Source organism: Hypanus sabinus, chromosome X2 (genome assembly GCF_030144855.1).
Source record: "Hypanus sabinus isolate sHypSab1 chromosome X2, sHypSab1.hap1, whole genome shotgun sequence".
Taxonomy (NCBI): domain Eukaryota; kingdom Metazoa; phylum Chordata; class Chondrichthyes; order Myliobatiformes; family Dasyatidae; genus Hypanus; species Hypanus sabinus.
The window spans coordinates 3,243,596-3,267,145 of NC_082739.1; the positions used below are offsets into that span (position 1 = coordinate 3,243,596).

General features: G+C 41.5%; 1 protein-coding gene across 2 annotated transcripts in view; it reads left to right on the forward strand.

Annotated features, from left to right (window-relative positions):
* The window catches only part of zgc:113279 (uncharacterized protein LOC553749 homolog), a 46,082-nt gene extending 41,362 nt beyond the window's left edge, over positions 1-4,720 (forward strand). For both annotated transcript variants that reach the window (XR_009509065.1, XR_009509066.1), the window contains one exon: positions 1,933-4,720. The gene's annotated coding sequence lies outside the window, so the exon portion shown is untranslated. The remainder of the gene's footprint in view (positions 1-1,932) is intronic.
* The last annotated feature ends 18,830 nt before the right edge of the window (positions 4,721-23,550 follow it).

Consider the following 23,550-nt stretch of genomic DNA (forward strand, 5'->3'; position numbering starts at 1 on the left):
AAGTCCTCCTCAAGACTGCCTCGACCAACTTGATTCACTCAATCTATGTGCTCGCTGAAGTCCCCCATGATAACTGCTGTTCCATTCTTACATGCCTCAGATATTTCTCTGTTTATTGCCTGTGCCACAAAAATGTTACTATTCACTGGCCAATAGACAGCTCCCACCAGTGATTTTTTTTTCCCTTTACTATTCCTAATCTCTACCCGGATGGATTCAACATTCTGCTCCTTAGATCTTATATCGTCTTTCACTATCGCCCTGATCTCATCCTTAATTAAGAGCGCTACCCCACCTCCCTCACCTTCCTGCCTATCCTTCTGTATTACCTGATATCCTTGGATATTTAATTCCCAATCCTCTCCACCCTGCAACCATGTTTCTGTAATGACCACTAAATCATTCATCTTTTGATGGATTTGTGCCACAAGTTCATTGACCTTATTACGAAATCTGTGGACATTCAGATAAACTGCCCTTACACTCATTGTGCCTTTAAAATCTAGTAATCTGTGTCTCTTGTGCACTTGGCTCTTCTGGATTCCACTCTTACTTTTCTCTTTTTTAACTTTTACTTTATCACACTTTTCTCTTTAGTTTATCCATACTTCTCCAATTGGTTTTTCTCATTGAACAATTTACCATTAACATTTCCAATACCTCTGTTTGTTTGTTATGTGTCATGATGTGGGCGATCGTGGTCTTTCCATGACCATTATTGATCTTAGCAAGTTTTTCTCCAGAAGTGGTTTGCTGTTGCCTTCTTCTGGACAGTGTCTTACAAGACAGGTGCCCCAGGATTCATCAGTACTCTTCAGAGATAATCTGCCTGCCATTAATGGTTGCATAACCAGGACGGGATATGCAGCACCTGCTCCCAAGGTTTCACATGACCATGATGGGGGTGGGGGGAGGGCTAAACAGGTGCCCAAGGATGACCTACGGGGTTAGCGGAGGGAAGGAGCGCCTTACATCTCTATTTCCATTTCTTAAACCTCCAGCAATTCACAACTTAAGGGAATGAAATTTCATACTTCTGATGGTTCACTTAACAGCTAAGAAAGATTGATTAGTCTCAACTATCTTCAGTGAGTTTCTTGGGAAAGCAATGTACAGCTGCATCAACCTCAAGATGCAAATGAACCATGGCAGACTCCAAATGACAAGGGAAGCTTGCAATATGAATCTACTGTTATCATCACCTTCATGGATGAGTGCACAAAAGAAAAATACAGGGGATATGCTAGAGTTAATGACAGAACAGAGCAAAGTGCGGGGCTGGTAAACAGGTAAACAGGACACTGGGAAACAAGCATGTGATTGGATGGTCTCCAATGTTAGTGAGCAACCACTTCATAATGTCTTTGTGTTAATAATTGAGAAAAAATTGGAGACCAAATATAAATTCTTGCACAAAGTTCCACATATTTTGCATTGTAAGTACTATAATCTTTGTTGTGAGAATGAACAAAGGTTAACCAGACTGATTCATGAGATTTGTGGCAGACGTTTCTCTAAAACTATTAAAGAGCTTAGTTTCCGATACCAATTCATTCCATCTCCTGATCTTCCATCCATTGTGTCATGGCAATCACAAATGGCACTTTAAATTCTTGCAATAGTTCAGTCAAGGATTGAATGTGTAACATATACTCAGTAACCTCCTGTATCTAATAAAGTGGGCACTGAGTGTATGTTCATGGTCTTCTGCTGCCGTAGTCCATCCACGTCAAGATTCAACATGTTGTGCATTTGGAGATGCTCTTCTGCACACCACTGTTGTAACTTGTGGTTATTTGAGTTACTGTCACCTTCCTGTCAGCTTGAACCAGTCTGGCCATTTTCCACTGACCTCTCTCATTAACGAGGTGTTTTCACTCACAGAACTGGATGTTGTTGTTTTTTATTCACACCATTCTCTGTAAACTCTAGAGACCATTATGTGTGAAAATCCCAGGAGATCAGCAGTTTCTGAGATACTCAAACCACCCTGTCTGGCACCAACGATCATTCCATGTTCAAAGTCACTTAGATCACATTCCTACCTCATTCCGATGTTTATTCTGAACAACAACTGAACCTCTTGACCAGATCCACATGGTTTTATGCTGCCACGTGATTGGCTGATTAGACGTTTGTATTAATAAGCAAGTGGACAGGTGTAACTGATAAAGTAGCCACAGAATGTAGATGGAGTGTTTTCTTTTCCACTGCAAGGGGCATTACAGAAGGAAAACATTCTTTATAAGCATCTCCACACAATTTCTGACGGCTTGATTAAAACCTTGCTGGCTCCAGCCAAACAAATAAAAAGGAGCTTCTTAAACTGGTTGAACAACATTATCTCCTTTATTGCAAATAGTATATAATTGAGAGGAGGAATGTTGCAGGTTTGAAGTGAATTGTTAAACTCTGCGGTATGCCACAAGCTTAGGGGAGGGGTGATGTACTGCTCAGTGAGAAGAAACTGAATTTCAAGATAGCAATCAATATTGCCCTGACATGGAGCCAACAGTCAAGTCAACCTAGATCTGTGACATCAACCAGCCCAAAGCGCTGAGCTTGAACAGGTTGGTGCCTGTCTTCAGGAAGAGGTGTCATTTGGAATCGCAGTTCTTGACCATCCCTAATTGGTTTTGAAGTGAGGAGCCGGTTGAGAATCAACTACCTCAGTACTCCACTTCCTGAGGAGGTGGAGGTGAGTGAAGCTCCACTCCCTCATTCTAATCAATTTTTACAGGAGCACCGTCGAGAGTGTCCTGACCAGCTGCATCATGGTCTGGTACGGGAATTGCAAGGTATCTGACTGCAAGTCCCTACAAAGGATTGCGGTGACTGTTGAGAGGATCACATTGGACAGTCTCTCTTCCACCCATTAGAGATATTTATCAGGAGTGCTGTGTAAGCAGGGCCCTAAGCATTGGCAATGATTTCTCCCATCCGTCCCACAGTCTCTTTGACCCCAGGCAGGCAGGAGGTACCATAGCATTAGGACAAGAATTGTTAGGATGGAAACAGCTTCTTCCCCTGGGCCATCAGACTACAGAACCTCCTGCCACCACACAGGTCTCATCATGTATGAAGCAACAGTAGTGTTATACTGTTTACTTTTTAACTTGTATCGTGTATGCAACTTATTATTAATTTATTGTGGTAATATTACTTTATGTGTTATGTCTGTGAGTTATACATATTGTTATGCACCTTGATCCAGAAGATTGTTGTTTCATTCAGCAGTATACAGGTTATGAATGAATGATAATAAACTAAATTTGAGCTTATTTGACAGTACACATGAGAAAAAACAAGTCCATTCCAGTTATCACATGTCTATTTCTATGTACTTCCAGTAGGAGTCACTGGACACCTTGACTGCATTTTGTCATCTCTTTAGCCCAGATACATAGCAGACATTTAATTTCCAATATTACTCCCATTGAGGAAAGGTTAGCTTTTCCTCGTCTATGGACAGGATTTTGTGTCCACCATTTCAGTGTTGGTTAATCACATGGTCAGCACCTACCAAAATTGTCCTTTTTCCTCATTAAGTTTGCACAATTTCACTGCTGTTCCATTTTCCCTCAATGGCTTTAAAACCTGTTAGGAGATATTAAATTCCTCCTCCACTAGCTGGTGGGTAAATTGTCCTTGTTGGGTCTCAACATTTCTCTCTGTAACTGGATCTTGGATTCTCGACAGAAAGATCACTGTCTGTCTGTGTTGACAGAAACCTCTCTCGCTCCATCACGTTGAGCACCAGTGCTCCCCAGGACTGTGTGCTCAGCCCATGCCGCTAACCTATGACTGCATTGCTAGATCCAGTTCAAACTGAATCATCAAGTTTGCTGATGACACAACAGTGGTTGGCCTCATGAATAACTTTGACATGAGAGTGTACAGAGAGAAGGTAGAGCAGCTGGTAGATTGATGTGTGCACAGCAACTTGAGTCTCAACATGGATGAGACCAAAGTGGTGAAGGTGCTGGCTGACCTCTACTCACTGCATGTACACGTGGAGAGAGTTAAGATTACCAAGTTTCTGGGAGTGCAGTAATGGACGATCTCACCCGGTCCCTCAACACAGCTTCTTTGGTCAAGAAAGCACAGCAGCGTCTCCACTTCCTGAGGAGGTGGAGGTGAGTGAAGCTCCACTCCCCCATTCTAATCAATTTTTACAGGAGCACCGTCGAGAGTGTCCTGACCAGCTGCATCATGGTCTGGTACGGGAATTGCAAGGTATCTGACTGCAAGTCCCTACAAAGGATTGTGGTGACTGTTGAGAGGATCACATTGGGCAGTCTCTCTTCCACCCATTAGAGATATTTATCAGGAGTGCTGTGTAAGCAGGGCCCTAAGCATTGGCAATGATTTCTCCCATCCGTCCCACAGTCTCTTTGACCCCAGGCAGGCAGGAGGTACCATAGCATTAGGACAAGAATTGTTAGGATGGAAACAGCTTCTTCCCCTGGGCCATCAGACTACAGAACCTCCTGCCACCACACAGGTCTCATCATGTATGAAGCGACAGTAGTGTTATACTGTTTACTTTTTAACTTGTATCGTGTATGCAACTTATTATTAATTTATTGTGGTAATATTACTTTATGTGTTATGTCTGTGAGTTATACATATTGTTATGCACCTTGATCCAGAGGATCGTTGTTTCATTTAGCAGTATACATGTTATGATTGAATGACAATAAACTAAACTTCAAGTTCAGATTTCCACCATCTGCAGTTCTTTTTCCCATGTCAAACTTCTGTACTATGTCACATCTATACTTGGTTTCCTGAAATATTAATATTATTTTCTGTGTGAGATTAAAAACTATTACATTTTGTTACAATAACTGGAATATGTTGGAAACGTATGCCAGACAACATATATCCAAGCATACTTAAAGAGGTCTGTGATTATATATACAAATCTCTCACATGGATTTTTCGAAAGTCATTGAAGACTGGTGGAATCCCCAAGGACTGGAAATGGGCTAACGTTATCCCGGTATATAAGAAGGATGACCACACTGACCATGGTAACTACAGACCAGTAAGCTTAATGTGTATCATAGGTAAGATATTGTAAACAGTAATAAAGAATGAGATGGAAAAGTAGATGATAAGAACAGGCATGTTAGCAAAAGGTAGCATGGGTTCAGAAAGAGGAAATCATGTTTTCCCAATATGCTGGAGTTCTATGAAGAGGCAACTAAAATTTATGAGAACAATAGAGCAGTTGATATTATTTACTAGGACTTTTAGAAGGCTTTTGACAAGATATTCCATGAGAGGTTTATAATCAAATTACAGGAGGTAGGGATTCAGGGTAAGGTGTGTGAATGGGTACATTTGCATACATTCTACCATTGTTGGTAGAATCTCAGGTGGTGACGAGAGGGCGTACAGGAGTGAGATATGCCAACTAGTGGAGTGGTGTCGCAGCAACAACCTGGCACTCAACGTCAGTAAGACGAAAGAGCTGATTGTGGACTTCAGGAAGGGTAAGACGAAGGAACACATACCAATCCTCAGAGAGGGATCAGAAGTGGAGTAAGTGAGCAGCTTCAAGTTCCTGGGTGTCAATATCTCTGAGGATCTAACCTGGTCCCAACATATCGATGTAGTTATAAAGAAGGCAAGACAATGGCTATACTTCATTAGGAGTTTGAAGAGATTTGAGATTTGGCATTTCAACAAATACACTCAAAAACTATAGTTGTACCGTGGAGAGCATTCTGACAGGCTGCATCACTGTCTGGTATGGAGGGGCTACTGCACAGGACCGAAAGAAGCTGCAGTGGGTTGTAAATTTAGTCAACTCCATCTTGGACACTAGTCTACAAAGTACCCAGAGCATCTTTAAGGAGCGGTGTCTTAGAAAGGCAGTGTCCATTAATAAGGACCTCCAACACCCAGGACATGCCCTTTTCTCACTCTTACCATCAGGTAGGAGGTACAGGAGCTTGAAGGCACACACTCAGCAACTCAGGAACAACTTCTTCCCCTCTGCCATCTGATTCCTAAATGGACATTAAAGATTTGGACACTACCTCACTTTATTTTAATATACAGTATTTCTGTTTTTGCACATATTTAAAAATCTATTCAATATATGTAATTGATTTGTTTAATATTATTTTTTCTCTGCTAGATTATGTATTGCATTGAACTGCCGCTGCTAAGTTAACATTTCATGTCACATGTCGGTGATAATAAACCTGATTCTGATTCTGAATGGGTGCAGAATTGACTCAAAAACAGAAAACAATGAGTTATGGTGAGAGGGTCATTTTTGACATATAGAAGATGTTAAATGTCGGGTTCCACAGGGATCAGTTTTGGGACTGCTGCTGTTTTTAATTTACATTAATGATTTGGATAACCAGATAACAAATAAGCAAGTATTGCCAATGACACAAAATTAGGTGGGTGGGCTGATAACATTCAGGCAGTAGAATCAGTACAGTTAGATCTAAGCAAAATCCAGACATGGGCAGATAAATGGCAGATGAAATTTAATGTAAGTAAATGTAAAATATTACATATAAATATTACATATGTTAAGTACTACAAATGATAGATACAAATATCCAGTGAGGGATCTTGAGTTAGAAAGTGCACTGTATGAGAAGGGTTTGGATGTCCTGGTAGCCCCATCACTATCAACATATAGCCAATGCACAGAAGTGATCAGGAAGGCTAATAGAACGTTGAGCTATATATTGTGCTCAGTGGATGTTCTCCCTCAGCTGTATAATGCGCTTGTGAGGCCACACCTTGAGTACTGTGTACCATTTTGGTCTCCATATTATCTGAGGGATGTGAAGGCACTGGAGGGAGTCCAGAGAAGGGTGACAAGATTCACTCCAGGTCTGCAGGGTATGAGCCATGAAGAAAGATTGAAAAAATTAAATCTTTTCAGTCTATGTAGACATAGAATGAGAGGAGACATGACGGAAGTGTTTAAAATCGCCAACAGGTGGATGCCAGCTGCTACTTCAAAATTGATCCATTAACGGAGACACAGGGCCATAGGTGGAAACTGGTGAAAGAGAGATTTCAGGCTCACATCAGGAAGCATTTCTTTACACAGCAAGCTGTAGATACACGGAACAAACTACCTAGTTGTGTAGTTGAGAGTAGAACTTTACAAATCTAAACTCAAAAGTTATTTCAACACAAAATGTGAATAGGAATTTGGAAAGGTTTGTTGGGCTAAATGGCCCATTCTTGTCAAAAACTTTCTAATGTTCTAATGTCAATATCAGTGAAAATTTATATATCTACATCTGCAGAAAGAGAAAAAAGTTAATGTTTTATGTTATTGACCCTTCATCAGAATGGGAAGTATAAGAAAACAAGCTAGATTTAAATTACAGAGAGTGGGGAAGAGTAATATTTCTGAGGCTAAGGCCAGAGTTAAAGCAATGGTAGACTATTTACAAAGCTCATAGGTTACTGAGGGAGGTTGTAGGAAGTGAAAGCAAAAGGTACTTGTAAAGACACACGAGACTCTGTAGATGCTGGAAATCCAGAGCAACACACACAAAATGCTGGAGGAACTCAACAGGTCAGACAGCATCTATGGAAAGGAGAAAATTGGCAACATTTCAGGCTGAAACCCTTCAAAGTTCAAAGTAAATTTATTACCAAAGTACATATATGTCACTATATACAACCCTGAGATTCATGTTCTTTCAAGCATGCTTTATAAACCTATAGAATAATAACCATAACAGAATCAATGAAAGTCTGCACCAACATGGGCACTCAACTAATGTACTAAAGACAACAAACTGTGCAATTACAAGAAGAAAATAATAATGATAATAAATAAATGAGAAACAAATTTTGAGAACATGCGATGAAGAGTCCTTGAAAGTGAATTAATAGGTTGCAAGAACAGTTCAGTTATGGGGCAAGTGAAGTTGACTGAAGTTATCCACTTTGTTTCAGGAGCCTGATGGTTGAGGGGTAATAACTGTTCCTGAACTTAGTGAGTCCTGAAGCTCATGCACCTTCTTCTTGATGGCATCAGCAAGAAGACAACATGATTTGGGTAGTGGGGAGGTCCCTGGTGATGGATGCTGCTTTCCTGTGACAGCGTTTCATGTAGATGTGCCTAATGGTGGGAAGAGATTTACCAGTGATGGACTGGCCATATCAACTACTTTTTATAGGGTTTTCCATTCAAGGGCATTGGCATTTCAACATCAGTGTGTGAGGCAGCCAGTCAATATACTCCCCACTACACACCTCTAGAAATTTGCCAAAGTTTGAGATATCATGCTGGCTCTCTGCAAACTCCTAAGGAAGTAGAGGCACTGCCGTGCTTTCTTAATAATTGTACTTATGTGCTGGGCCAAGGACAGGTCCTCTGAAATGATGACACTGAGGTATTTAAAATTGTTGACCCTCTCCATCTCTGATCCTTGGATGAGGTTTGGCTCATGGACCTCTGGTTTCCTCCTCCTGATGTCAATAATTAGATCCTTGGTCTTACTGACATTGAGTGAGAGGTTGTTATTGTGGTACCATTCAGCCAGGTTTTTAATCTCCCTCTAATATGCTGATTCATCACTACCTTTGATGTGGCCTACAACAGTGGTGCCATCAGCAAACTTAAATCTGGCATTGGAGCAGTGCTTAGTCACACAGTCATAAGTGTAAAGTGAGTAGAGCAGGAGGCTAAGCACACAGCTGCGTGTGGTATGGAAATTGTGTGGGAGATGTTGTAAAGGCGCGTCTTGCTTGCTGACTTTTCAGGAATTACTAGGTTGCATAAGGCTCTGTACGTTTTAGCACCCATTAAGCTAAGAAGTGTGGAAACTTTCTTTTCCTTATCCACGTTGTTCATATTACAATACAGTTCAACACTCTATATAACCATAGAACAAGTACAGCATTGAAACAGGCCATCTCAGCCCTTCTAGTCCGTGCCAAACACTTACTCTCACCTGGTCCCACTGACCCGCACTCAGCCCATAACCCTCCATTCCTTTCCTGTCCACATACTTATCCAATTTTACTTTAAATGACAATACCGAACCTGCCTCTACCATTTCTACTGGAAGCTCATTCCACACAGCTACCACTCTCTGAGTAAAGAAATTCCCCCTTGTGTTGCCCCTAAACTTTTGCCCTGTAACTCTCAACTCATGTCCTCTTGTTTGAATCTCCCCTACTCTCAATGGAAAAAGCCTATCCACGTCAACTCTATCTATCTCCTCATAATTTTAAATACCTCTATCAAGTCTCCCCTCAACCTTCTACGCTCCAAAGAATAAAGACCTAACTTGTTCAACCTTTCCCTGTAACTTAGGTGCTGAAACCCAGGTAACATTCTGGTAAATCTCTGTACTCTCTCTATTTTGTTGACATCTTTCCTATAATTTGGTGACCAGAACTGTACACGATGCTCCAAATTTGGCCTTACCAATGCCTTGTACAATTTTAACATTACATTCCAACTCCAATACTCAATGCTCTGATTTATAAAGGCCAGCATACCAAAAGCTTTCTTTACCACCCTAGCCACAAGATTCCACCTTCAGGAAACTATGCACCATTATTCCTAGATCACTCTGTTCTATTGCATTCTTCAATGCTCTACCATTTACCATGTATGTCCTATTTTGATTATTCCTACCAAAATGTAGCACCTCACACTTATCAGCATTAAACTCCATCTGCCATCACTCAGCCCACTCTTCTAACTGGCCTAAATCTCTCTGTAAACTTTGAAAACCTACCTCATTATCCACAATTAGTATCAGCTGCATACTTACTAATCCAATTTACCACCCCATCATCCAGATCATTAATGTATATGACAAACAACATTGGACCCAGTACAGATCCCTGAGGCACACCACTAGTCACTGGCCTCCAACCTGATGAACAGGTTGCAGATAAGAGGACAGCCAAGTGATCTAATTTACCAAAACAGAAACGACAAAATCTGCTGATGCTGGAAATCCAAGCAACACTAAGCAGGCCAGGCAGCATCTATAGAAATGAGTACAGTCGATGTTTTGGAGCAAAACATTGACTGTCCTCTTTTCCATAAATGCTGCCTGGCCTGCTGAGTTCCTCCAGCATTTTGTGTGATTTACTAAAATATGGTCTGGACAAGGAACAGAAGGTATTCCTTATCTTAGTATAACAGTGGTTTTGTGTGTTGGGACCTCTGGTGCTACAAGTTATATGCAATGGTAATTAGGCAGGGATTTCTTCAAACAAGCCTCATGGAAGTCCTCGACTATGATTTGAAACACATTAGAATAGACTGTTTCTTGTTTGGAGACAGCATCACGCATTACCCCCCAGCGCTTGATTATATTTGACCACTGGAGGTATGTAAGCTGAAGTCAGGATTACGGAGGACAACTCCCTTGGTAAATAGAATGGATGGCATTTGCCCATTAGGTTGAAGGTCGGGGAAACATGAGTGCAACAAACCAGCCATGTCTGAGTACCACAGAGTGTACTCACACTGTTGTAACGTGAGTATTATTAAAAGTAAGTTAATACAAATCGGGGAGTTGTTGGTAGCAAGAGGCGGGATCCAGTGTTGGCGGGGTCTTTACTTCCGCTCTTTTTACTCCCAGTATGCATTGTATATAGTTCCTCCACCCAGGCCGCACGAGGTACCTGGAAGCCTCTGTATTGTAAATATCATTTGCCATCCCAGATAAAGATGCTCTTTTGGCCATCAGGTTGTCGAGTGGTCTTTTTGTAAACTAGAAGTTACCACACACACCACCTCCTTTTGCCTTTTCCAAATCAGCAGTTTGGACCTTATGGAAAATTGAGAAACCTTCAAATCTGATCACTGAATCAGGCATGCTGGGACACAGCTAAGTCTTGCTCAGACTTAGAATACAACAGTCCTTCATTTCCCTTCAATATGACAATCTTGCCTTGAGATCTTCAATTTTTTCTCCAGCAACTGCACATTTGCAAACAAGTGGAGGAAGCCTCATTCCTCTGCCTTTTGGCCTGGCTTGGAGTACCCCCTCCTTCGCTTCCAGCCATAACAATGAACCTGCATCTGCTTAAAGTTGCTGTACCTGCCTGATGCACCAAGACCTTCAGACAATTGTGAAATTTGTAGATAATTGTTGTTTTAAAATTACATTGCTAAGAAGGAAACAGCATGCTGCAGATTGCAGTGAGAGTAACTCGAAAGAAGTATATTTAGAATCATTATCCGCCTCTCACCTCCATCCCCATCCCTGTACCTATCACTTACACTAACATTCACACCCCCACAAACCTGGGTCCACACCCCCCCCCCTCATACCCTAGCCTGGCCAGCCCCCCTCCAGCCTCTCATCTCCATCCCAACACTACCCCTATACCTAACCCAGCAGAGCCAGCCTGGTGGCACTGTGGCTGATTCTGAGGCTCAACAGGGAAGGGTAAAGTTAGAGAGTAAGTATTATAAGGGGCTTGTTAGTCAGAGGGACAGAGAGGAGACTCGGTGACCACAAAAGAGACATCAGGAAGGTATGTTGCCTTCTGGGTACTAGGGTCCATGATGTATCAGAGCGACTGCAGGATATTCTCAAGGGGGAAGGGGAGCAGCCAGAGGTCATGATGCATATTGGCACAAATGACATAGGCAGAAAAGGGGAAGAGTTCCTATGCAGTGACTATATAGAGTCAGGAAAGAGGCTGAAGAGAAGGACCTCCAAGGTTGTAATCTCCAGATCCCTGTGTCACAAGCTAGTGCAGGTAGGAATGGGGTGATAACATGGATGAATGAATGGATGAGGAGATGGTGCAGGGGACAGAGTTTAAAATTCTTCAATCATTGGAACCTTTTCTGGGTAAGGAGTGACCTGTTCCAACCGAACTGGAGGGGAACCAATATCCTGGCCAGTAGGTTTGCTGAATTTACTTGGGAGAGTTTAAACTAGTTTTGCAGGGGGCTGGGAACTGGAGCTCCAGGTCAGTGAGGGAAGGATCGGACCAGGAGGTAGATGTCAGGAAAAGTATTGAAAGGCAAAATTGAAATAACAGGTATAGTGGGTCAGATAGTTTGAAGTGTGTATATCTTAATGCTAGGAGTATTATGGGTAAGGGTGATGAACTTATAAACCATAAGACAAAAGAGCAGAAGTCGGCCATTCGGCCCATCGAGTCTGCTTCGCCATTTCATCATGAGCTGATCCAATCTCCCCTTTAGTCCCATTCCCCCGCCTTCTCACCATAACCTTTGATCCTTTTTCAATTCAAAAATTTCTTCTTCTTTGGAATAAATCTGTTTTGCACCTTCCTCACTTCTCGCATAAACTCCAGCCATTGCTGCTCTGCCGTCCTTCCTGCTAGTGTCCCTTTCCAGTCAACCTTGGCCAGTTCCTCTCTCATGCTACTGTAATTTCCTTTACTCCACTGAAATACCGACACATCGGATTTCGGCTTCTCTTTCTCAAATTTCACAGTGAACTCAATCATGTTGTGATCACTGCCTCCTAAGGGTTCCTTCACCTCCATCTCTCTAATCACCTCTGGTTCATTACACAATACCCAATCCAGTACAAATGATTCTCTAGTGGGCTCAACAACAAGCTGTTCTGAAAAGCCATCTCGTAGACATTCTACAAATTCTCTCTCTTGCGATCCAGTGCCGACCTGATTTTCCCAATCCACTCGCATGTTAAAATCCCCACAATTATCATAACACTGCCCTTCTGGCAAGCCTTTTCTATTTCCTGTTGTAATTTGTAGTCCACATCACTGCAGCTGTTTGGAGGCCTGTAGATAACTGCCATCAGGGTCCTTTTACCCCTGCGATTTCTTAGCTCAACCCATAAATAGTCTGCACCTTCTGATCCTATGTCACCACTTTGTAATGATTTAATATCATTTCTTACCATTAAAGCCACGCCACCCCCTCTACCTACCTGCCTATTCTTCCGATACACCGTGTATCCTTGGACGTTCAGCTCCCAGAGACATGCATCCTTTAGCATGATCAAGGGTGATGATCAGTATGTGGAGCTACAATGTTGTAGCCATTACTCAAACTTGGTTGAGAGAGGGACAGGAATGGGTGATTAATGACTCAGGATTTCAAAGTTTTAGATAAGATTGAGGAAGAAGTAAAAGGGGGGAGTTACATTACCAATCAGGGTCAATATCACAGTTGCACTCAAGGGGTCAGACACTGTATCCATTAGTCTGATGGCCAATAAGCTTAATTGTGCTTTCCTCAGATCATAGAACCTTCTTCCAGCTGACCTCAGAGTCTCCCACATGCCTTCTGGCAAACTCTGGCCAAAATTTCATGTGAGTTTTTTTCTCAACAGTGGCTTTCTCTTTGCCACCCTCCCATAAAGCTGCGACTGATGCAGCACCCAAGCAACAGTTGTTGAATGTGCAGTCTCTCCCATCTCAGCCAGTGAAGCTTGTAACCCCTCCAGAGTTGTCACAGGTCTCTTGGTGGCCTCCCTCACTACTCCCTTTCTTGCACGGTCACTCAGTTTTTGAGGACGGCCTGCTCTTGGCAGATTTACAGCTGTGCCATATTCTTTCCATTTCAGGATGATTGACTTAACTGTACTCCAAGGGATATTCAGTGACTTGGAAATGTTCTTGTATCCATCTCCTGACTTGTGCTTTTCACAGAGTTGCTTGGAGTGTTCTTTTGTCTTCATGGTGTAGTTTTTGCCAGGATACTGACTCACCAGCAGCTGGACCTTCCAGATACAGTTTGTATTTTTACTACAATCAATTGAAACACATTGACTGCACACAGCTCTCCATTTAACTAATTATGTGACTTCTAAACCCAATTGGAACTACAGGGAAGTTACTAGCATGAGTGGACCATTGGCTGGTCATCAGAAAACAGAGAGTGGGAATATAGTGACCCTATTCGGGCTGCAGGTTACCAGTGGAGTTCCACAGGGGTCGGTGTTGGGACTGCTGTTTTTTACAATGTATGTCAATGATTTGGACGATGGGATTAATAGATTTGTGACTAAATTTGCTGATGATACAAAGATAGATGGAGGAGTGGGTAGTGTTGAGGAAACTGAAAGCCTGCAGAGAGACTTAGTTAGTTTATGGGAATGGTAAAGAAGTGCAGTTTCTTAACTCAACCCACAAGGATTCAACATCTTCCGATCCCTCGTCACATCTTTCTACTGATTTGATGCCATTCTTTACCAGGAGAGCCACGACACCCCTCTGCCTACCTTCCCATCCCTCCGATAGAATGTGTAAACTTGGACATTCAGCACCCAACTACAACCATCCTGGCACCTGGGAGGCAACATACCATCCGGTGTCCTATTCACATCCACAGAATCTCCTGTCTGTTCCCCTCACTATTGAGCCCCCTATCACTACCGCTCCCCTCTTCCCCCTCGTTCCCTTCTGCACCATGAATCCATGCTCAGTGTCTGTAACCCGGTCTTCATGGCATTCACCCAGGAGGTCATTCCCCCACAAAATTGTCCAATGCGGTATACTTGTTTTTGAGGGGAATGGCCACTGGAGTGCTCTGCTCTAACTGCCTATTTACATTTCCATTCCTCCTGACAGTCACCCAGCTACTCACCTCCTGCAACTTTGGGGTGACTACTTCCCTGTAACTCTGATCGATTATCTCCTCACTCTCCCGTACAAGTCGAAGGTCATCCAGTTGCTGCTCCAGATCCCTAACACAGTCTTCAAAGAGCTGCAGCCAATGCACTTCATGCAGATGTAGTTCTCCGGGAGACTCTGTGTCTCCCAGGATTCCAACATCCGGCACGAAGAACACAGAACAGCTATTTACTACACTAGGTTCAATAAGAGAGAGAGAAAAAAGGAACCTTTGCAGAAACTTACCCAGAGCCAACGCCTCTTTTGAGCCAAAACCTCCTTTGAACCAAAGCCTGACACTACTATTTTCACCTCTGGACTACTGCCAACAATGGCCGCCCCCCCCCCCCACCGTCCTTTTTGTAGTTTTAAATAAGCATTGCTGACCTGCGAGGAACCTTGTCGCTATGACCTGCTGCTGCCACTGATTGGACCGCCGGAATTAACGTATCAGAAGCTTTCTCAGATAAGTTGCCTACAAAATCTGTAGGAGTCGGACCACTGCTTCTATCACTTTCATGATTGATTTGAGCAGCATGGTCCTTCCTTAGTCCAATATGCTTTCCAACCAGAGGCACAGAGGTTGGCACCAACACCTGTTTGCCCTCTGGTGGGGAACAGTTCATGATACTCAGCATGGAGACAGTTGTCACATCATTCAGTAACTTTCTTAATTCACTTTCAGTCATTCTATTGAAGGGGATGTGGCATGTAAATGGTGGCTAGATCTTTAATCAAGTTGTAGTTGACTCAGCTAATCACAGCTCCACAACGCTGGCCCTCCTGTTTTTACCACATACAAGCTCAATGTGGCTTGTAGGTTGCTGTATTTCACTGCTACAAATGTCATTCCCGCAGGAGTGATATTTTCTCCTGTGTAAGTTCTTAGTTGGATATCTGCAGGCTTCAGTTCAGTATCTTTGAAATGCTGTTCAAACTCATTTGGTGGAATGACTGAAACAGCTGAGCCAATTCTATTTTAATTAATCTGCCGTTCACTTCTGGTGTAAGCCATATTGCTCGGCTCCTATTAGTTTCCACATTGTAAATCCTATGACTGCCCAGTCTTGTGTCACTGTCATCATTATCTGATCTTTTTTATCAACAGCATGCAAATTAGTACCCTTTAAGTTTTCACATTGCAAACCTTAAGGCTGCTAGGTCCTGCCTCATTCATCATCTCATCAATATCAAATTTTTCATCAATAACATGCAGATTAGTGCCCTTTTTGAAAATGCAACTTGACTTTTTATCTTTTTCTCTTCTTTGTGCAGTCCATTTATTTTTGTCTGCCCAACATACTCTTTGTATGAATCCTACTTTGTTGCATCTTCAGCCAGTTTTGTCTTTAAACCTGCATTGGTCTGGTGTATGTGAGCTCCTGCAACAATGGTAGTACAATTTGTTCAGCCAGGCTGGTTTCTGTTTAGACATTGCAATTTTGTTCATGCTCATCTTCATTCTGACTGCAACTCAAATGTGTCACTGTCTGCTGTTTTCCATTGATACAGCAATTTTAACTGCTCTTTTAAATGTGAGTTGAGCCATTTTTAAATTTTTTTTGTGAGATTCCACAAACTAAATGATCTCTCAGTGCATCATTAAGTCTATCACTGAACTGACAATGTTCAGAGAATCTCTTCAGATCAGCCACATATGTTAAAATGGACTCCCCTTCCTTTTGATTCCGCATATGAAACCTAAAGCATTCTGCAATCAACAATGGTTTTGGTTCTAAATAAATGTTCCTGTATTACTTTCACAATATCAGCAAAGCTCATCTCAGATGATTTGGTTGGAGCAGTTAAACTTCAAAGCAAACTGTATGCCTTTTTATCCAATGCGCTCAGCAAAATTGACATTCACTTCTCATTGGCTATTTCATTTGCTTCAAAATATTGCTCAATTTGCTCAGTATACGAAATCCAGTTATCTGTGGAATCAAATGTGTCGATCTTTCCAATGTGGACAGCTATTTCTTCTTTATTTTATGTTTATTTTCACCCAGTACTCATTGTTTATGAACCCATGAATTATTTTGTTTTCTGCCTTTTTTAATCAATTATCTTTCCTTTTGAGAAGAAAACTTGCTGCCCCAAAGAAGTGCTGTCTCGCTATGCTTTTTTAAAACTCTAATGTCTCACTGCACTTCAACATGTCGTTAGCTGTCTCAGGTTCATTCAAAAACTTTCTTGTCACCACTGTGATGTTTCGTAACTCTAAAACATTAAACTAATTGAAAGGAAAAGAAGGGAGCTGAGAGATAATTCATGTACATTCATTTTTACATACTTCATAATTATAATCAAAATGAATTACTTAACAAGGAATGGTTAATCAAAAATATATTTTCAATATTACTCAAGTAGTTACTGACATATTAAATACACAACAGGATGGATAATGTAGGTTACAGCACCAGTGATCAGGGTTATATTGCCACTGCCCATGACCACATGGATTTTCTTCACGTAATCTGATTTCCTCCCACATTCCAAAGACATATGGTTTAGTAGAGATTAGTAAATTATGCACGGTAGTGTAGCGGTTAGTGTAATGCTTTACAGTGCCAGAAATTGGAGTTCGGTTCCCACCACTACCTGTATGGATTTTGTATGTTTTCTCTTTGCCTGTGTGGGTTTTCTCTGGATGCTCTGGTTTCCTCCTACTGTCCAAACTTTCTCCTACTTTCCTCCTACTGTTTAGTAAAGTTTAATAAATTGTGGGCACGTGGCATTAACACTGGATACATGACGACACTTGCGAGCTGGCACCCTAGTACATCGTTGACATTTTACTGTATGTTTCGATGAGCATGTGACACATAAAGCTAATCTTTATAATTACGGGCATCAGAATGCTTAGTGCTGCTAGTGAAAACAAAATGAATCTGAAGAAGTGGTCACCCAATAGCTTCTCCAGTGTAGAGGAGTCCACGGCATGAGTACAAAGAGCAATACGTTCAACTGGAAAAAAATGTAAGTGGATCATTGGATCATTGCTTTGTACTGAAAAAACTTGGAAGTCGCGGGATAAAAGAGTGGACGCTGCATCTCCTGCGGTTGCATAGGACAAGGTCATTAGAAGGACAATGGTTAGCGGAGATGTAAGAATGGACCGTGAATTCACAAGGGGAAAGGTCCCTTTAGAAAACTGAATAGAGTTGAAGCAAATATATCTCTGGTGGGAAAAGTGTGTTGAAGTTGGCAAAAGCTGCAGAAGGTCCTTTGAATACAGAGCATGGTGAGAGATGAGGCCTAGAGGAAATCTGTCCTTTCTCTGCAAAGAAAAAGAGGAAATGAGAGCATAGGTGAGATAAATAGGTAGATGATGTTGGCTGGGTATCTGTCAATTAGAATAGAGGGGAAGTCAGGGCCAAGGAAAAAAAGAAGGTATCACCTTTGTGGAAAGTCTCTCACTGAAGAAGATGTGATGAAAATAGAGGAATTTGGGAGAATGGAGTAAAATCCTCACAGAAGACAATGGGAGGGATATAGTTGAGGTAGCTGTGGGATCTCTGAGCTTGTAGTAGATGTTTGTTGTTAACCTGCCCCTGGTGTTGTAGTCAGCTATACTCATATTGAATCTGTCATATGGATATGTCATGATCATATTGAATGATAGAGGATCCAAGGGGCTGAATGGCCTGCTCCTGATCTTATTTTACTATCCTCTGTGCTTTATTCTGATAACTTCCTAAGGTCTTTTTAACCTTCACAGAACTAGAGAGGGACTGAAAGAATCAAAGGCAGATAAAATGAAGGGCAGAATGAGGTGGAAACTATCAGAAAATAGAATGGAATTTTCAAGTTCAATATGAGTTCAAGAAGCAAAACTGAAACAATTATGAAGGTACTGCTAAAGGATTGAAGGAGAAGCCCTAAGAGGGGCCATTGTGTTCATGGAAGCTCTGGAACATTGAAATGTGGACTGTTCCAGGGCTTCCATAAGTGCAAAGGTATCATTTTGGGCCTAGCTGCAAGGCAAGCCAAAATGGGTGGAGGTCAGACAAGAAAATTTAACTGCAAACCAGAAATTGACTTTCATCTTTATTGGAGTAGTGGATAACTTGAAGAAATATCTTGGCCTGAAACATCAACTGAGCTCTTCCAGCATTTTGTGTGATTCCACAACCGATACATTCACTGTCATGTTCTCAGTATTTTTTACTTATTATTATATTTGCACAATTTGTCTTCTTTTGCACCTTGGTTGTTTGTCAGTCTTTATGTATAGTGTTTCATTATTTCTTTGTTTCTTTATTTTCATGTATGTGCCTGCAAAAAAGGAATCTCGAGATAGTAAATATTGACATATACTGTACGTACACTGATAATAAATTCACTTTGACTTTTGAGATACATTTTCTTGCAGGTATTTACAGGGGGGAAAATCAATAGAATTAACTGTAAACTATACATAAGCAAAGATCGACAACCAATGTGCAAAAGAAGACACACTGTGCAAATAAAAAATGATACTGAGAACAAGTTGTAAATAGTCCTTGAAAGTGAGTCTCCATTGTAGAACTATCTAAATGGTAAGAGGTTTCAGGAATCTCAGATATTCCAGTGTACAGCTCACAAAGTGCTGCTATGCATGTACACTGAGCAATTAGGAAAGATAACATAGCATTAATGGCTATTGCTAGGGGAACAAATAAGCAGATTATGATTCAATTGTACAGGGCATTGATATAGCCACATCTGTAGTATTGTGTACCTTAATGCTTCCATTTAAGGAAGATGTTACAAAGAATTCATGGAAAGTTTAAACTCCAGACTAATTCCTGAAATGGGTGGGTTGAATTATGAGAAAAGGTTGGAGGAGATCTTGTTCATGTCAAAAGTGCATGGAAGAACCATATGTATTAACTTCTGAAACTCCACTCTGTTGAAAACCTGGTCAAAGTCTAGCATGGTGTTAAAGTGGTGTGGCTCCAGTAGATCACATCCTGATATCTCATTAGCCACTCTTCACATCCGCCACGCTGGGCATGTGTGAAAGGTTGTAAATGAAATCCAAAGTTCAAAGTAAATTTATTATTAAAGTATATATATGTCACTATATACAACCCTGAGATTCATTTTCTTGTGGGCATACACAATAAATATAAGAAACACAATAGAATAAATGAAAAACCTCACCCAACAGAATGGACGAAGAGCCAATGTGCAAAAGACAAAAAAACTGCTAATACAAAAGAAAAGTAATAATAATAAATTTGCAATTGAAAACATGAGATGGAGAGTCCTTGAAAGTGAGTCCATAGGTTGTGGGAACAGTTCAATGATGTGGGCAAGTGAAGTTGTTTGAAGTTATTTCCTCTGGTTCAAGAACCTGATGGTTGAGGTGACTAAGCTGATTAAGCAAAGAATATAAATGCAGACTATAAAATCATGTATAAAAAAATTAGTGAAGAGTCAGGAACAGACAGTTCACAATAGGAAATGAAGAAAAGACATAGCAATTGAACTAAGCACAAGAGAAGTACAAATAACTTTGCTAAAATGTTAGGAAATCGATGGTCTAATGAGAAGGAAGAAAGGGCAGATTATTATTTAAATAGTGATAGATAGAGAATTGTTCAAAGGGACTGGATGTCCTTATGCACTGGTTGCAATTAAGAAGACAATGGTATCCTGTAAACACAGGAGATTCTGTTTTGAGCCAAGACCCTTCAAGACTGAAAGAATAGGGGGAGATAACCAATACAAAAAGGTGAAGGAAGGGTGGTGGGTGGAGAAATGATATTTTGTCTTTGGTTTCAAGAGGTAATCAGGATATTTGTACCTGGTCTTTCATTTGAAAACACATGGAGTATTGTGTTCACTTTTGGATCACCATACCCATGAGTGAGAGGGAATACACATTGTTTAGTATTGGTTATCTGCCCTCTTTCTTTCCAGTCTTGATGAAGGGTCTCAGCACAACGCATTGACTGTTCAATCTTCTCCATAGATGCCACCTAACCTGCTGAGTTCCTACACCTTTTTGTGTGTTGCTGAAGATTTCCAGTATTACTTGAGTCTGTCACTAGATCGAAAATAGAAGGGATCCCATTTAAACATACTCAACCTTGACAGGTCTCAGCAGGCAGAATAGAAGAAGGATGTTTTTCCTAGTTGGTGTTTCCAGAACCCAAAGTCAAAATCTCAGGATGTGAAGTAGGATACTCTTGGCTGAGATTGAGAAAAACTTCTTTCAGAGCATGGTGAATTTGTGGAATTCCATACTACAAAGCAGTGGAAGCCGAGTTGCTAACTATACTGTAGTTAAGAAGAAAGTCAATAGATTTATAGAAAACAAAAGGCTATAGGGTGTGAACAGGAATGTAGTAATAAGATAGAGGAATCAGAATTAGAATCAAGTTTATTATCTTTGTCTTCTATGATATGGAATTTGTTGTTTTTCAATAGCAGCACAGTGCAGAGAAATAAATTACTGTAAGATAAATAATAGTGCAAAAGAAACAAATAACAGGTGGGTTCCTGGGTCATTCAGAAATCTGGTTGTGGGAGGGGAAAAGTTGTTTCTGAATAGCTGAGTGTAGGTTTTCAGTCTCCTGTACCACTTCCCTGATGTTAATCATCTGGGTGTGGGTCCTCATTGATGGATGAAATTGGAAATGGTATTAGAATTAGAAATGAAATTGGTTTATTATTGTCACAAGTAATGAAATTCAGTCAAAAGCTTGTCTTGAATATCATTCATACAGGCGGCTATTTTCTTGAGGCACCACCTCTTGAAGATGTCCTCAATAGTAGGGACGGTTGTGCCGGTGATGGAGCTGGCTGAATCTATAACTCTTTGCAGCATCTTGTGACCCTGTTCATTGGAGCCTCCGTACAAGGATGTGATACAACCAGTCAAATTGCTTTCCACTGTATAGAAATTTGCATGAGTCTTTGTTGACATTCCAAAACTTCTAAACTACTGGTGTGCCTTCTTCATAGTCAGCCATGCTCATATTGAGTCTGTCATGAGGATCTGCCATGATCATATTGAATGATAGAGTATCCAAGCAGTCGAGTGGCCTGCTCTAGACTTTACTTTGCTATGCTCCATGTTTTTTCTGATGATTTCCTGAGGCCTTTTTTAATCTTCACAGTTGCCAGGAGTCCACAAGTGGAAAAATATATTTTCCAGCAGGAATGAAGCAATCTGGAATGGGGAACGAATCTTTGCTCAAATGCATGGTGAGTCCATGGAAGAATTTGTCTGTGTCACTCAGTTTGATCCAATCATGGCAGTAGTGGAGGCCATAGACAGACATGTCAAAATGGGACTGGGAAGTAAAATTGAAATGGGTAGCCACCAGCAAATCCTGCCTTTTGTAGTAGACAGAGTGAAGGAGCTCAACAAAGTGATCCCCCAACCTGCATCAGGACTCAGCGATGTAGAGGAGGATGCACTGTGAGCACCAGCTACAATAGATGGCCCCAACAGACTTGCAGGTGGAGTGTTGTTGCAAGTCTGTTGTGGTCATCTTTTGTCTGTCCATGGCCTCCTCTACTGCCATGATGAGGCCAAACTCAAGCTGGAGGAGCAACACCTCATATTCCACCTGAATAGCCTGAACCCTGATGGCATGAGGGTCAATTTCTCTGACTTCTGCTAATTTCTCCCCTCCACAGTCTTCAATTTTTTTCATTTCCCATTCTGGCTACCCTCTTACCCCGTCTCCTGTCAATCACACCCCTCTGGTGCCCCCCTCCTTCTCTTTCACCCATGATTCTCTGTCCTCTTCTATTAGATTCCTTTTTCTTCAGCACTTACCTCTTTTACCCATCCCCCACTCCCTTTTTCTTACTTCAACCCCCCCCCCACCCACCTACCTTCCCCCTATCACCTGCCAACTTGTACTCCTCCCACCTTATTCTTTCTTATTCTGGGTTCTGCCTTCAGTTCCAGTCCTGATGAAGGGTCTCAGCCTGAAACTTCAATTGTTTATTCCCCTCTATAGATGCTGCCTGCCATGTTGAATTCCTCCAGCATTTTGTGTAAACTACCTAAAAAGAAGATATACTCAGTGGCCACTTTATTAAGTACACCTGTATACCTGCTCATTAATACAACTACATAATCAGCAATTCAATGCATAAAAGCATGCAGACATAGCCAAGAGGTTCAGTTGTTGTTCAGACCAAACATCAGAATGGGGGAGAAATGTGATCTAAGTGATCTTGACTTTGGAATGATTGCTGGTGCCAGACGGGATGGTTTGAGTATCACAGAAACTGCTGATCTCCTGGGATTTTCACACACAACAGCCTCTAGAGTTTACAGAGAATAGTGCAAAAAAATCCAGTGAGCGGCAGTTCTGTGGCTGAAAACATCTTGTTAATGAGAGAGGTCAGAGGAGGATGGCCAAAGTGGTTCAAGCTGACAGGAAGGTGACAGTAACTCAAATAACCACACGTTACAACAGTGGTGTGCAGAAGAGCTTCTCTGAACACACTGAACCGTGAAGTGGATGGGCTACAGCAGCAGAAGACCATGAATGTACACAAATACACCCAGAGGCCTCTTTACTGGAACCCCTTGTAGCCAGTGAGTGTAAGTGTAACTGTGCTTCAGAGTTTGCCACACCACACGCAGCTCTGAAAATCAGTGAGGAAATTGAATTCTTCATTTCTTATATGGCAAGCAACAGCCTGAAGCACCAAATTAACACCCAACATGAAATTAGTACAGAAACACAAGAGATTCTGCAGATACTCAAAATCCAGAGCAACACACACAAAATGCTGGAGGAACACAGCCAGTCAACATTTTGGGTTGAGACCCTCCTTCAGAACACCAGAATAAAATTAGGTCAAGGGGAAGAAGGATAGCTAGAAGGTGATAGGCGAAGTCAGGTGGGTGGGAAAGGTAAAGGGCTAGAGAGGAAGGAATCTGATAGGAAAGGTGAATGGACCATTGGATAAAAGGAAGAAGGAGGGGCACCG